This window comes from Xiphophorus hellerii, chromosome 14 (assembly GCF_003331165.1).
Source record: "Xiphophorus hellerii strain 12219 chromosome 14, Xiphophorus_hellerii-4.1, whole genome shotgun sequence".
Taxonomy (NCBI): domain Eukaryota; kingdom Metazoa; phylum Chordata; class Actinopteri; order Cyprinodontiformes; family Poeciliidae; genus Xiphophorus; species Xiphophorus hellerii.
Window position 1 is genome coordinate 16,014,353 of NC_045685.1, and position 12,841 is coordinate 16,027,193.

Sequence of the window (12,841 nt, forward strand, 5' to 3'; positions counted from 1 at the left end):
AACCAGTAGGAAATTTTTAATTCTCTAGCTGAACTTCATGAAAGTTGTTCTAAACAGAAAAAGATGAAGGTTTCCAATAGACGTCTCTGTTATAACTTTTTATAAAAGTAAGAACTACCCTATGAAGCATATAATATCCTGACAGGATATAACATCTCATAAAAACTTGGTGACTAAATGGTGCAGATTACAGTCTCTTGCGTGGAAGATTAAAGGCTCCCTCCCTGGTCCATTTAGAGAAGTGCCAGCCGCTCTTGTACCTGTAACATACACTACAACTCCTAATTGATTTTACAAGGCAGCTTAGGCTCTAATTGCTGCTTTGCCTAGGGATATGGCTGATCCAAATGGCTTAACAACTTCTCTTTTTTGGGAGATTTCCATTCATGAGAGAGCCGGAGTGACGAGAACAGAATAAAAACACGTCAACAGCAAGTTCTAAAACACCTTTAGATCAAACTGATGCACAATGTGATTTTTGCACGCATTCCATATGTGGTATTTAGGGGTGTTACTTGCGGTCTAATCAGTTACATGATAATAATAACTAAAAAGAAAGTAGAAAAACAGCATTTTGCTGCAGCAGTGCATCAATTGGCATTAATCAGTGTAATGGGAATCTTGATTTTAATTCACATTCCCATTACGTTAACTCAGTCCATGAGACCAAGAAATGGTTGCATGGCGTGTGATCATGTGGCTTCAAACATTACAGCTGCCATATTGTGAATAGACTTATTTGTGAACTCCATTTTCACACCCTGAACAGATCTTATTAAGGGTCCCACACCGTCTGTGTTATCCTCAAGTAAAGTATTGAAGTGTATTGTTGGCAGAATATAATTTATATAAATGTCACTGCACTAGTTTTTGCTTGGGGTCTCCTCCATTACAAATACTGAAGTTCCTACTATTTTAAAGTAATTAGTAGGAATTACTTTAGATACGTTTGTCCTGTTGTAAGAAATTCTCTTTAAAGCGGCCCATGAACAGGATTTATTAAATCGGAATGATGTCTAACATTAAAACTGCAAATTGCTGCAGACTGGTGTTTGTAAATAAACAGTTCTCTGGATGGTGATGGGAGAGTGGTTTTTGAAAGTAGCAAAGAGATGAAAACTAAAAACTTCTTCAGTTTAATTTGCCTGTTTATTGTATTCCTTTAGCTCAATGTTTTTTGTTTTTGAGTTTCGGGTCCTCAAATGAGCTGATTTGGATCTGCTTATGAGGCAACTCTTCACCGTAATGTACCAGTCACTGGATATGATCATCAATTTTTGTCTGCATCATACGTTGGATTTACCTGTCTTGTTTGTGTGATTATTACCAAAAAATATCCAGTCGTTTATTCACTTTTGGGGAAATGTGCTGATTTATTAAACAAGTACTTATTCTAACCCTCAAAAAAATCTATTCTCGGCTGAGACTAGAGTGATACAATTCAGATGAAATCATTTTCCAATGCGACTTAAAACATTATTCCAACTATATTCATAGCATCAAGGATCAGGCAATTATTGATTTAATTTGTTAACCTCGAAGGTTTTGCTGTTAACTCTCCGAGGTCTGGGCTGTGTCTCTGATTTATTTTTTTTGTTGTTTTTTTCTTTCCACATCCAAATCTGCCCTTCAAACAGCTGAGATCTGAAGAGACAGGGAATTATGGATGGGAATATTCTGACAAATTAAATGCAGTTTCATGAGGCTGCTCAGGTGGAAAATAGATTGGATTATGATTTGAGACAGTCGGGATGCAAAGGGAAGAGATTGTAGAAAAATAATATATCACTCAGTGCACAAACTGCTGTCCCTGGAAATAAGGCCGAGGCTGCAGCCTCTTCTGTGTGATAAAAGAAGAGTATTTTACTGTCTACCTTTGGCAATCTTAAAGGCGTAGTGCAAATGTTATTAAATGTGGTTCTTTGAAGCCATCAGTAATAGTTCCCTATTCTCTGGAAGAGAGATGTCATAGTGCAATGAGTTTGCAGAGAAGTAAAGAAACAGAAATGGGAGAAAAAGACAAAACTGTCTATTTATTTATCCATCCATCTCTCCACCGCATCCCGCTTCCTGTTTCTGTGTGTTGGTTGAAGGGTTCAGTAAATAAATGCACTTTTCTAATTATACTTTAACTAGACATGAAAACTCAGACCTCTGGAAGTTTAAGCCTGGAAAAAATATTTTGTATTGGAAAATGTGTTCAAATCCTGAACACAGCAGAGTAGTAACTCAAAACGTTGTAAACAGACAATATACAGTATATAGCATTGTGTCCCAAAGACTTTACATTTTCTTAATTGAGTTTTATTAAACTGCATAAATCTGATTAAAAGGAGGGTCCGTCTGACTACTTGTTAGTATTCCACAACTTTGAGAATTTATTCACTTTTCTACATACATATGCTGCATGCAAGGGAACAATTTCTAATAGTTACTTCACAGAACCTTATTAAGAAAAAAAAAACCCCACAATTTTCCTTTAAAATTTTCCTTTGAAAGCATTTGAGAGAAATAAACTCTGCAAAACAAGTAGTTTTTTTTTTGTTTTTTTTTGTATGTGGCTTGTCAGAAGTGCAGGGTAATTATTGAAACATATGGGCGACTGGCCCTGCTCTTAACCCTCTCACTAATGATGCTTGGCTTTTACAGAAGGGCATGGGAAGGACACTCATGCCATTAAATGGTGTAGTTGTACCAATAGAGATCTATGACTTCTCTTGCAGCTAGACAGAGCACTGTGTGGAGGGGAAAAATAGTTTAAAATGAAACTGTAAAACACTGAAAAGCAGCCACAAACCCCACATACTGCAGGCAAACAGAGTTTTGTGTCACTGCTAACATAATTTACTTCAATTGCATGATAAAATCTTCCCCAAATCAAACTTTTCCTTGGTAAATTTTCTGGTTATTGTCTAACTCTTAGCCACATGAATGAAACCCAGAATATATTCCTTCATCAAAATCTGTTTGGGTGGCTTAAGCAAGAAATAATGTTGACGTTTATTTGATGGATAAAGTCACTGTTCATGTATAGAAAATAAACCATTACCGAATATCTAATATTACTAATATTGTGCCCTCTGTCTAATTGTATCCTTTCATTTGAACACAAAACTACAACCCTACCCTAATTTTTGACACATCAAAGCCTTTCCTCAGACAGCAAATTTATTTTAATTTAATTCCAGACGACCCACTTCAACTCCATTAATTTTCTTTGCTGAATGAAATCAGGAAAGATGCCTGTCTATAACGCCAACTAGCTTGAGGCATGTCCCCCCCACCCCACCACCACAGCTCGGAAGTTGTAGCACTCTCTCATGTTAATGGACTCGACGATTACCATCCACAGTCCGTGCAAAACATGCATACATGCCCCAGGTACATCTCAGTGTGACCCAGCCAGCTCAAGCTTTTGTTCATGTGGTCTTCTGGCTACAGGCAAAAAGTGATGCTGCTACACAATGGACTAAAAGCTTTGGCAGACAGAAAGAGATCCCGACACAATGGCTGAGGCCGACCCAGAAACAGCAATTGAAAATATCTTCACAAAGTTCATCTGAAAGTTAGATGCGTTTGCTGCAGTGTGTCACCATGAGCGCCAGTTACTTGAAGGACTAAATATTTGGATTTATCATATTTGGAAGTGGCAGCACAGTGGCACGGTTGGTAGCACTGTCACATTAATGGGCAAGAACTCTGAAAAGTTGAGTTTGTAAAAATTGTTTACATGATCATTTATGTGTTTAAGCCTTTGACATGATGGACGGCATGCTTTTCTTTACCATCACTGTGTACAGTGTACAAGTGGAGAGTTTAAACACGATGGTCTCTTGTGAAGATGTATGTATACCCCAAATTCCAGAAATCCTAAAGACATACACGCTGTTATAATTATAAATTTTTGGTAAATATGTGTTAAGCTAGCCTCATTGTTGACTGCCAATCTGTCAGCTGTCTTCTTTATTTGATAATTTCCTGCTCCCACTATGAATCTCCCCAGGAAAAATCATGTAGATCTAATGGAAAGACGGAATATCAGATTGGAAAATAGATATGGTAAGGTATCCGGAGAATATAGTTGAAAATGTATTAGAACTACTGCAGTTCATAATGTGTAGCTGGTTACATCTTAAAACAGAGTACCACAGTCTAAAGCTGTGTCGCCAAAAGAAAACTGAAAGCCTACAAGTCTGTCATGAGGCATTTCAGCACATTTCTCATTTAGCTCACACTACAAACTTTCCCTGACTAAACCTGCAAAGTTGTTCTCGCATAAATCTGCCAAACTTGCTTACTGAGATTATATAGTGTTGACTAGTCTCCACTTTCTTTAAATCAGCATTGGACAATGGAGACCAGATGGTCCGGTCGGCCAGTTGTTACATTTGGCAGTGTGAGCTGATCTGTCGAATATCAGCGCAAAATTCTTAGCTGCTTTCACAACAGAGCAACTGGAAAAGCAGCTCTTGGATTGATTTCCTCCCTAATCCGACGCATGGTGAAGATTTCTGACAAAGACATATGGAGGAGAGAAATGCACAACAGCAGGTGGTCCAGACTCCAGTCTGAGATGTTTTCACTTGATTGTTTCGGACAACATGCACCTTCAGATGAGCAATGTATGCAGCGTTCGCAGGCAGGTGGGCGCACTGATTCAGCTCAAACACAAACTCAGCAGAAGGCGATGAATCTCTGCTGCAACGCAAATGGCCCAGGAGCTTTCTGCTTCAAAGAATCATGGACTAAAGGTTACAATTTCTGTTATTGTCAACTGAAAAAATGTAGGGCTTCCTTTTAAAATAGGCAAATTCCTTGGATTCCAAGTTTTATTTCTGCATCTTAATTTCGCCTCAGTTACTGTCTCCTCAGCTCAGCATATCTTTGAGAAATTGTGTCTTTCACCTTCACTCCATTTGGATTTGTGGAGAGACGCTGTCTAGGCTTTGGCAGATGTACCGATAGCCAGCTCTGTGGAATGGCAGCTGTTAAAGGGCTTTTTAAATTGCACCCAGGTTGATGGGTGCCTGTCAGCAGGGCAATGGACAGAACTTGAAAAAGGAGAGGGAGAAAAAGCAGAAATCGGGGAGGTAAGGGTGAAGCAGAGAGTGGAGCTGGAGGACAGTGACCCTGATACCAAAGGATATAGAAGAAAAATGTTTGTGAAAAAGTGAAACTACAAAAGCAGAAAAATCATAAGGGGGTTATTGGACTCAATGTGGCAAATTAAAGAGGTGACAATAGCAAATGAAGTACTAAGTCCTGCCATCACTGTAGTTATTTAGTTAGGGCCCACATCTACACTACATTTGCAAGCTTTAATGTTTCCCAAACTACAAATGCATTCAAAATAGTCGCTTGTCCAATCTATCATCAAAACCACAGTAAAAAGATAGTAATCCCCTTTAAAAGCATTGGTTTTAGAAATGTTGTACCCCCAATGTCACAAAAAATATCTGCCTATATGCAGATGTTTTTCTTTATCACATTCAAATGCTTTAGACAAATTTCAACAGCTGACAGACAAACCCTGAGTAAAACCATGAAGCATATTACATATATTTAATAAACTGGTATCCAAACCTACTTGTCCCATGTCAAAATAAAATAGCCCCTAACTTGCAGATCACGAGTAAACTGTTGACAATCAAATCTGTTTGTTCACTTTCACTTGCCACATTCATGTCTGATTTAATAAATAACAAATATCACCTAAGAGGAACTTTCTGGATGGTTGTATAATAATGTAGAGGGAAAAGTACTTCAATAAGTCCCTTTCTTTATTTTTACGGGTTCTCTGTTTAGTATTTTAGGCACATCATAGGAAGATGGTTGCCTACATGTCCCAGGGTAGATTTGCTCTATAAAAGGGATATACGAAGATGCTTTCCTATTTGCATGTTAGACTTTATTAAATCAAGACTGCATCCAGCATCAAAGTAGGCAAATCACAACGATGCAATGGAAACTTGTTTCAATGACCTTCGACCACTTGGATTATGTGAGTGTTCATGAGTCTACTACTTCAACATTTCAGAGAAATATCCTCACACATTGTTGTGTTAGTGTGATGGTCTGGAGCTACGTTGCTGCTTTAGGACATGAACGGTGTGGTGTAGTTAACGGAACCACGAATATGAATATTGCGACCGGAATATTTTTTGGCTATCGGTTGGTGACCTTAAGTTCATGTCATGTAGCAGGACTAATTGCTAATTGCTGCTGCCGAGGTCAGCACAACTTATTAGTTTTTGGGGGAGAAATTATGTAAACTTGTCACAATCTTTTGTAAATTAACGACCCTAAAAGAATTTAATAACCATCTCACACCAACTTTCCAAGTTTAAAATTGAAGTTTGAGTGTAAATAATGCTGATGCTAGACTCTTTATGTTGAAATGCAGTTAGCTTAGCTTTGGCATGTTTATTGTTTGACTTAATAGCAATGAAATGAAATATTAATCATACATCACATTTTCCTAATGAGCACAGATTTTTGTTCATAACTCGAAAGCCGCTTAACATCTGAGAAGTTTGGATAGCACCACAGCTTAGGCGTTTTCCAAAGGCATTAGCATGGTAATTTAAGCTTTAGTCTTAGCAGGCCTGGTGCTAGCATGCTCTTTAGGCTCACTCTGCAGCACATTTTTGTCTACTTTTAGCAATAGTGTACAGTTTCTATGTACTATTTATATTATTGTGTCAAAAATGTCCGAGGCATCATATTGCAGATTTTTTTTTTACTCAAATTGAAATTCTACTGATTTCACAGTTGCAATTTGCAATGTGGAAAAACTGCACTCTGCTACTTACATTGCAGGGGAACGCTGTTGTTGCCTTGTAATGCGACTCTTTCAGCCTGACTGCCTAATACTGCCTTGCTGTGGCTGTGCTGTGCAACAGATGGCGTTCTAAGAAGGTCATCATGTCTGTTTCAACAGTTGCTACACACCCTGGCAGCATTATTAGGGGCTATTTAGAGCATAATGTACTGTCAAGGTGTTGTCAAACAGCAGCTGAATAAATGTAGCCCTTGTTAGGAATTTACTTAACTTGCTGAAGATCCCTTTGAGAGTTTACGATCTGTTCACAGTAAAAAGCCAATTATGTGTAAATGATTCAAAAGTTTTTTAATTTTACTTGTCAAGTTCTCTATCCTTTGCTCTATTTCTGGAGGCTCTTGGTATTATCTGACACCTCGGGACACCATCAAAATAAAAAAAAACTTGATAATTATTTCTTTTTTTTTCTTTATTTTTTTTCCAGGGACTTTTTCATGTAACACTTCATTTCTCACGTGCTTGGAAAATCTACGCTGAAAATGGTTTTCCCCAAATCTACAAACACTCACATAGTATGCCTCAGAAAACAAATTGTTTGCCCTCTTTATGTTGAAAAAACCCCAACTAACTCCATAAGGTCTTGAAAGAACTAGTGTGGCTACATTAAGGCCGGTTATTAGCCATAAATCTACAAAAGGTGGCTGGACCTCTCTCTTATTGCACACTGATTGCTGCGGTATAACTATTAATCATTTTCTGCATTCCCCACGGGTCAAAAAACCCTCTTTAGCAGAGGGATGGATCAGACACTGCAGGACTGGCAATTATCTGAATCCAAATTCTCTGTGGTGTTCTGCTCTCTCGTTTGCTTCTTTCCAAATTATGTTTGCATTGGATTCCACTAATGGAAGATGTGACTAATGCTGGGCATCATCCAAAACTGCTATTATTATTATTATTATTATTATTGTTATTATTATTATTATTATTATTATTGTGTGTGTGTGTGTAGATAAGTTGTGATAAAAGTCACTTTTTGCTCAGTGTGTAACAGTCAAACCAATATTGACTTATGATGATTGCGACAAGTGTTTCTCGGTTTTTCTATTTTTGAATGTGCAACTTCCTGCACAAGTAATTTTTCTCCATTACTCAAGTTTTGCATTTTGCTATAACTGCAAACTTAAAAGTATTTTCTAAGGATTTGTGTAATAGATAAAGTTGAATTGTGAAGTGGAAGGAAAAATCAGATCAGACCAAAATTTGAACTTCATGGCCATCATTAGGCCTGTCACGATAACAAATTTTGCTGAGCGATTAATTGTCTCAAAAAATTATTGCGATAAACGATAATATTGTTTGAAGACCTTTTAACACTGATGTAATGGAAATGACGTAATAATGCATGCGATTTCCTGCCAAAGATAGATACACTTTATTTTCAAAAGAACACTAAACACTGGAACTGATGAACAAAATAAACAAAACAACCAAAAACAAAAATAAAATGGATTCTCAGTCTCCATTAACAAAAAACGCACTTGAAAAAAACTAAAGAACATAAAGTAAAAGTGGAAATAAATACTGCATTCAACCAAAAGATTATGAAGTCTGTATATTATGTTGCCCTTCAGTAATAATTAGATTTAAATAGAGAAGATGGGCACATCGACTACCTGATGCAATAGTTCACACTACATGATTTTTTGCTCCTATTTTTCCCCTTACAACAATCTTAGAACGTTGGTCTTTCTAAGATTGTGTGGTGTGTTACGGTAGATCGCTCCGATCTAAATCAGGGTTTTTTCCCCAACTGGGATCTTAACGCAGCCTGTTGAATGTGACAGGTAGCCAATCAGAAAGTGCGGATTCTCCTCCGCGCTTTCTGAGGGGAAATTACGGAGGGGAATCCTAAACAGCTGACACGACGCAACACGAAGTCCAACGGACATTGGAGATGATACGTGGAAACAACATTAATGTTTATTCAACATGTAAAGAATATAGAAATGACAAGAGGATGAGTTGGAGCGAAATTGCTACCGCAGTTGATAAACCCGGTAACTTTTCAGCTGTTCTTCTTTAACGTGACATTAGGTTCTAATGATTTTCATTCAGTCAGGACTTTACGCTGACACTAGCCACATGCATTGCAGGTAGATTGTAGTAAAGCATTGATTAATGCCTGGTTTTAAAATTAGTTAACTGGACTTGTAGCCATTATTCTGTGCCCATTGTTGGACACCACACGGCAGGAACGAACCCGATCGAACCGTTATACCTAGGATTTCTGTCGACTAATGTGTGGTCTGTCAGGTTTTGAAAATGGGCCGACAATAGGCCGACAGCTCTAAGATCGAGTAGTGTGCGCTGGGCTTTACACTAAGGAAATGAGGAAGGGAGGAGTCAGTGGAGAGCACCGGAGTTGAGCCCTTTTTTCGTTCAGTGTCATTAACAGAAAGAGAAAAAGGCCGGAAGAGACGATAATGCCGATAATTAAAATGACGTCGGTAGTTTTAATTTATCGTACGATTAATTGATTTATCGTTTATCGCGACAGGCCTAGCCATCATGCAAAATTAGTTTTGGAAAACAAACGCTGTACAGCATTCACTTTGCAAATGAAGAGAAATGCAAACCACAATCATTGCATTTTTTATTTTAGAAAGGCCCCCCCAAAATAGAAACATTTTTATCAATTTTCTTCCCCTTCACAAGTATGCACTATTCTGTGTTGGTATATCACATAAAATCCCAATTGAATCACACTGAAATTTGTGGTATAATGTGACAAGATGTGAAAAAGGTTAAAGGGTGGGAATACTTTTGCGATGTAAAATATAATTTATGTTCTTTCAAACTATCACCAAGCCCAGCCATTGCACAGCTGTGTAGCTATCAAACCAAAGCTGTTTAGTCTCAGTAACTATGATATAGCGTGCATATAAACCAGGAATAAATCCCCCCTTCAGCATTATGACATCAACTGTTCAACCACTCAGCCTCTACACTCTGCAGTCATATTTCTCTGCCAGAATCAATTCTATCAACAACAACCACTGGCAAGCTTGAATTTTATGTTGCGGTCTGAAAAAATAAATACGGTGAAGTTGCATAGCATTGACATATTCTGCTCGTCGTTGTCACTTTTGTTTGATTTCCCTTTTCCCTTTCTTCTTACTTAGTTCTGAATCTGTTGGTGCTCAGACACCTCATGCGTGTAATGGTCATGATATTCTTCCAGTTGATCTTTAATTGTTTCAGGCAACCTTTCGGTGTGAACTTAACCAAGAAGTTCTCCTTCCTATTTCCAACTTTTTAATTTCTCCTTAATGAAATCTGCTGGAAATGTTCAACCAGTGACTTGGACGTCTGTGCCGGAGACTGAATTTTTGAAACAGACTGGAAAATTACAGAGCTTTAAGTGTCAGACACACAAGCCTGCCAAATGTAATCAGTGGGTAATAAATGTTTGCCCTTTAACACGGTAAGAGTCTGGAACTGTAGTGCATCAGTGCAAGACAACAGATCATTGTGTCGGTCTGGGTTTGAGATTCAATCCATTATGAACCTTTTCCAATAAGTGGCATTAGTTTATAGTTTATGTTTTTTATTCTGTGCAGACCTTCATCTAATGTTTTGTGTTTTTCTCGTCTTACAGCTCATGATCTGCCGGGAAGTTTGCTTGAGTGGTGAAAGGTATGTTTTCTAATGGAAGATTTTCTACTGTTCAGCAAATGAAGTTTCCATTTCTTTATCAGTCTGATTATTGTCTTAATGCTGGTGGCAGCAAAATGGAAACTCTGAAGAAGTGAGACTGTTAGGGCCTTGAATTCTGGTCTCCCTGCTGCTTAATTAATGTGGTCTCCGAACCCAGAAGGCATTGCTTTAGAAAGGCTTTCTTTGCAGCGTCTGGCAGAATTAAACGGCGTCACCTGCGCTGTTCCTCATGCTGTAGTGGATCTTGAACCTATTGGATTGCCAGCACTCGAAGTGTGCACGAGAGCAGTGACGCAGTATTGATATTTATGTGTTTGTTAAGTGATTGTTGACAGTAATATCTCTAAGTACACAGTGAGGGTGTCTTCTGAATAATGCATCCCTAACTCGAAATAGATTTTGTCAGACATCTGATCTTACGCCAAGATGACTCAGTTTCTAATAAACCACAGTTGTGACGTAACGGTGGTACTTTAATAAACTTAAAAATGCAGGGTGTTTTCTTATTAACAATATTGGAAGTTGTTATTTCTACCTAATCTCATTTGCCTGGGATTGAAATTTGACAGAACCTCCTCTTAAATTCAGAAATAGCCACAGCTTGTCGCATATCCTGTGACTGTATAGATGGTAATACAGTTGATGTATATTGTACATGTAAACTTGGGTATATTGGGTATATTTCAACCAGTTTTATCTGGAGGAAAATTTATATCCTGGTTTGAATTAGTGGTGTCAATCGATTAAAAATGTACTTGGACCAATCACACTCTAGCATTGTGATTAACCACAATTAATCTCTGTACCTAACTTTGTAGACTTGAAAGGAATGGTGTTCCCCTCCTCCTGCCACATTCCAACCAATTAAAATGCAATCAAATGTTAGATTTTTATTTCTTTTTTTATTATTTTTTGCAGCAAAAAGCAGATCACTTTTTGTACATGAATAATTAAGAATTTCAATAATCATGGCACCAGAGATTTGGTAAAACAAAAAAAATCTTTTTTTTTTTAATGTCAAAGTTTGGCCCTGTTGAATAAAACAATTTAAAGGTTACATTTTCCTAACAAATTTTTGTTACTGAATCAATTATGCAATACTTAATTACATAATACAAATGCCAGCAAAGCCTTTGATTTAGGAATAAATGGCATGGATAAAAAAAACAAACACTTGAGGTTGTACTTGATTTAAAAGATATGCTGTCATTGGTTTTACACGTACTTGAATTGAACTATTCCGTCAACTCCTGCGAGAAATGCTTTGATTAAAATAAAGACTTTAATTAAAGCATTTGGAATAACATTCGAGATTGCTCCTACCACTTCAGATGTTTACAGTTTAAAGTTAATTAGCTTGCTGAGTCCAGGAAGCTACGCCACATCACAAAGTCAACTATGGACCATAAACTCTACACCAGCCGGGTTTCTTAGATCGCTGCTTTAGTTTTCTTTATTTTATTTTTTCCACTCGCTGCCTTTGAGGTTGCTATCTTTACAATCCAGCTCCGAGTTTCAATGGATGACTCACCGACTTCACCACGTCCAGCTGTGAGATGTTCCACCAGCCCACACCCTCATTTTCAGAAATATATTCTCCACCTGGAGCAAACATCAGTAAAATCTCCTCTGTTATAAAAAAACATTTGCTTTTATCAAAGCGCTTTAGAAGACAATGGCTTTTGAAAAAAGAAAAAAAAGACGTTCTGATGGAGAAACATCAGTTGATGTGCAGGAGAGTTAGAGCATTGCTTCAGGCAACAACATGACAAGTAAAATCTGTTTTTTTTTTCTTTTCTTTTCTTTTTTGGCTGATTACCATAGCTGCTACGTTAAACTAGTGGATGTAATTGTTTCCTCTTCATCCCAGAAAATGACTTTAGGATGCAAAGTGTTGTTACTGTACACTGAAAGCATCTTGCCAGAAACCACTTTTAACCTTTTTTGTAAACTACTAAAATAAGAAATTTAGCATAAGAAAATAAGTAAAACCTATTTCAAAAGTCTTACAATCATGCGCTTCCTTATTAACATTTCTTCATCTATAGTGTTGTTGAAGCTGTAACTGCTTTTTTCCTTGTTTCAGCTGATCATGATTTGGGAACAGTTTATAGCCTTGGGACATAATTATGATAAACCTTGGACATGCCATGCACTGTTAGTCAGCATCACTTTCACTCTGTTATCCTCTTCCTGCTTAGAGCGCTTAGGAAGTCTCTGTGTCTGAGGGAGTACATCTCTCTGCAGATACTTTACTGTGTAGATTCAGACTTTGCGCTAGAACCGCAGGCGATCACATAGTTTAGGGACAGCAACCGCCCCAAAACACCTAATACTTAA

General features: G+C 37.6%; 1 protein-coding gene across 42 annotated transcripts in view; it reads left to right on the plus strand.

Moving 5' to 3' along the window:
- The window catches only part of LOC116732739 (receptor-type tyrosine-protein phosphatase delta), a 459,528-nt gene that overhangs the window by 246,957 nt on the left and 199,730 nt on the right, over positions 1 to 12,841 (plus strand). For all 42 annotated transcript variants that reach the window (XM_032583123.1, XM_032583122.1, XM_032583125.1 and 39 more), the window contains one exon: positions 10,443 to 10,480. The gene's annotated coding sequence lies outside the window, so the exon portion shown is untranslated. The remainder of the gene's footprint in view (positions 1 to 10,442; positions 10,481 to 12,841) is intronic.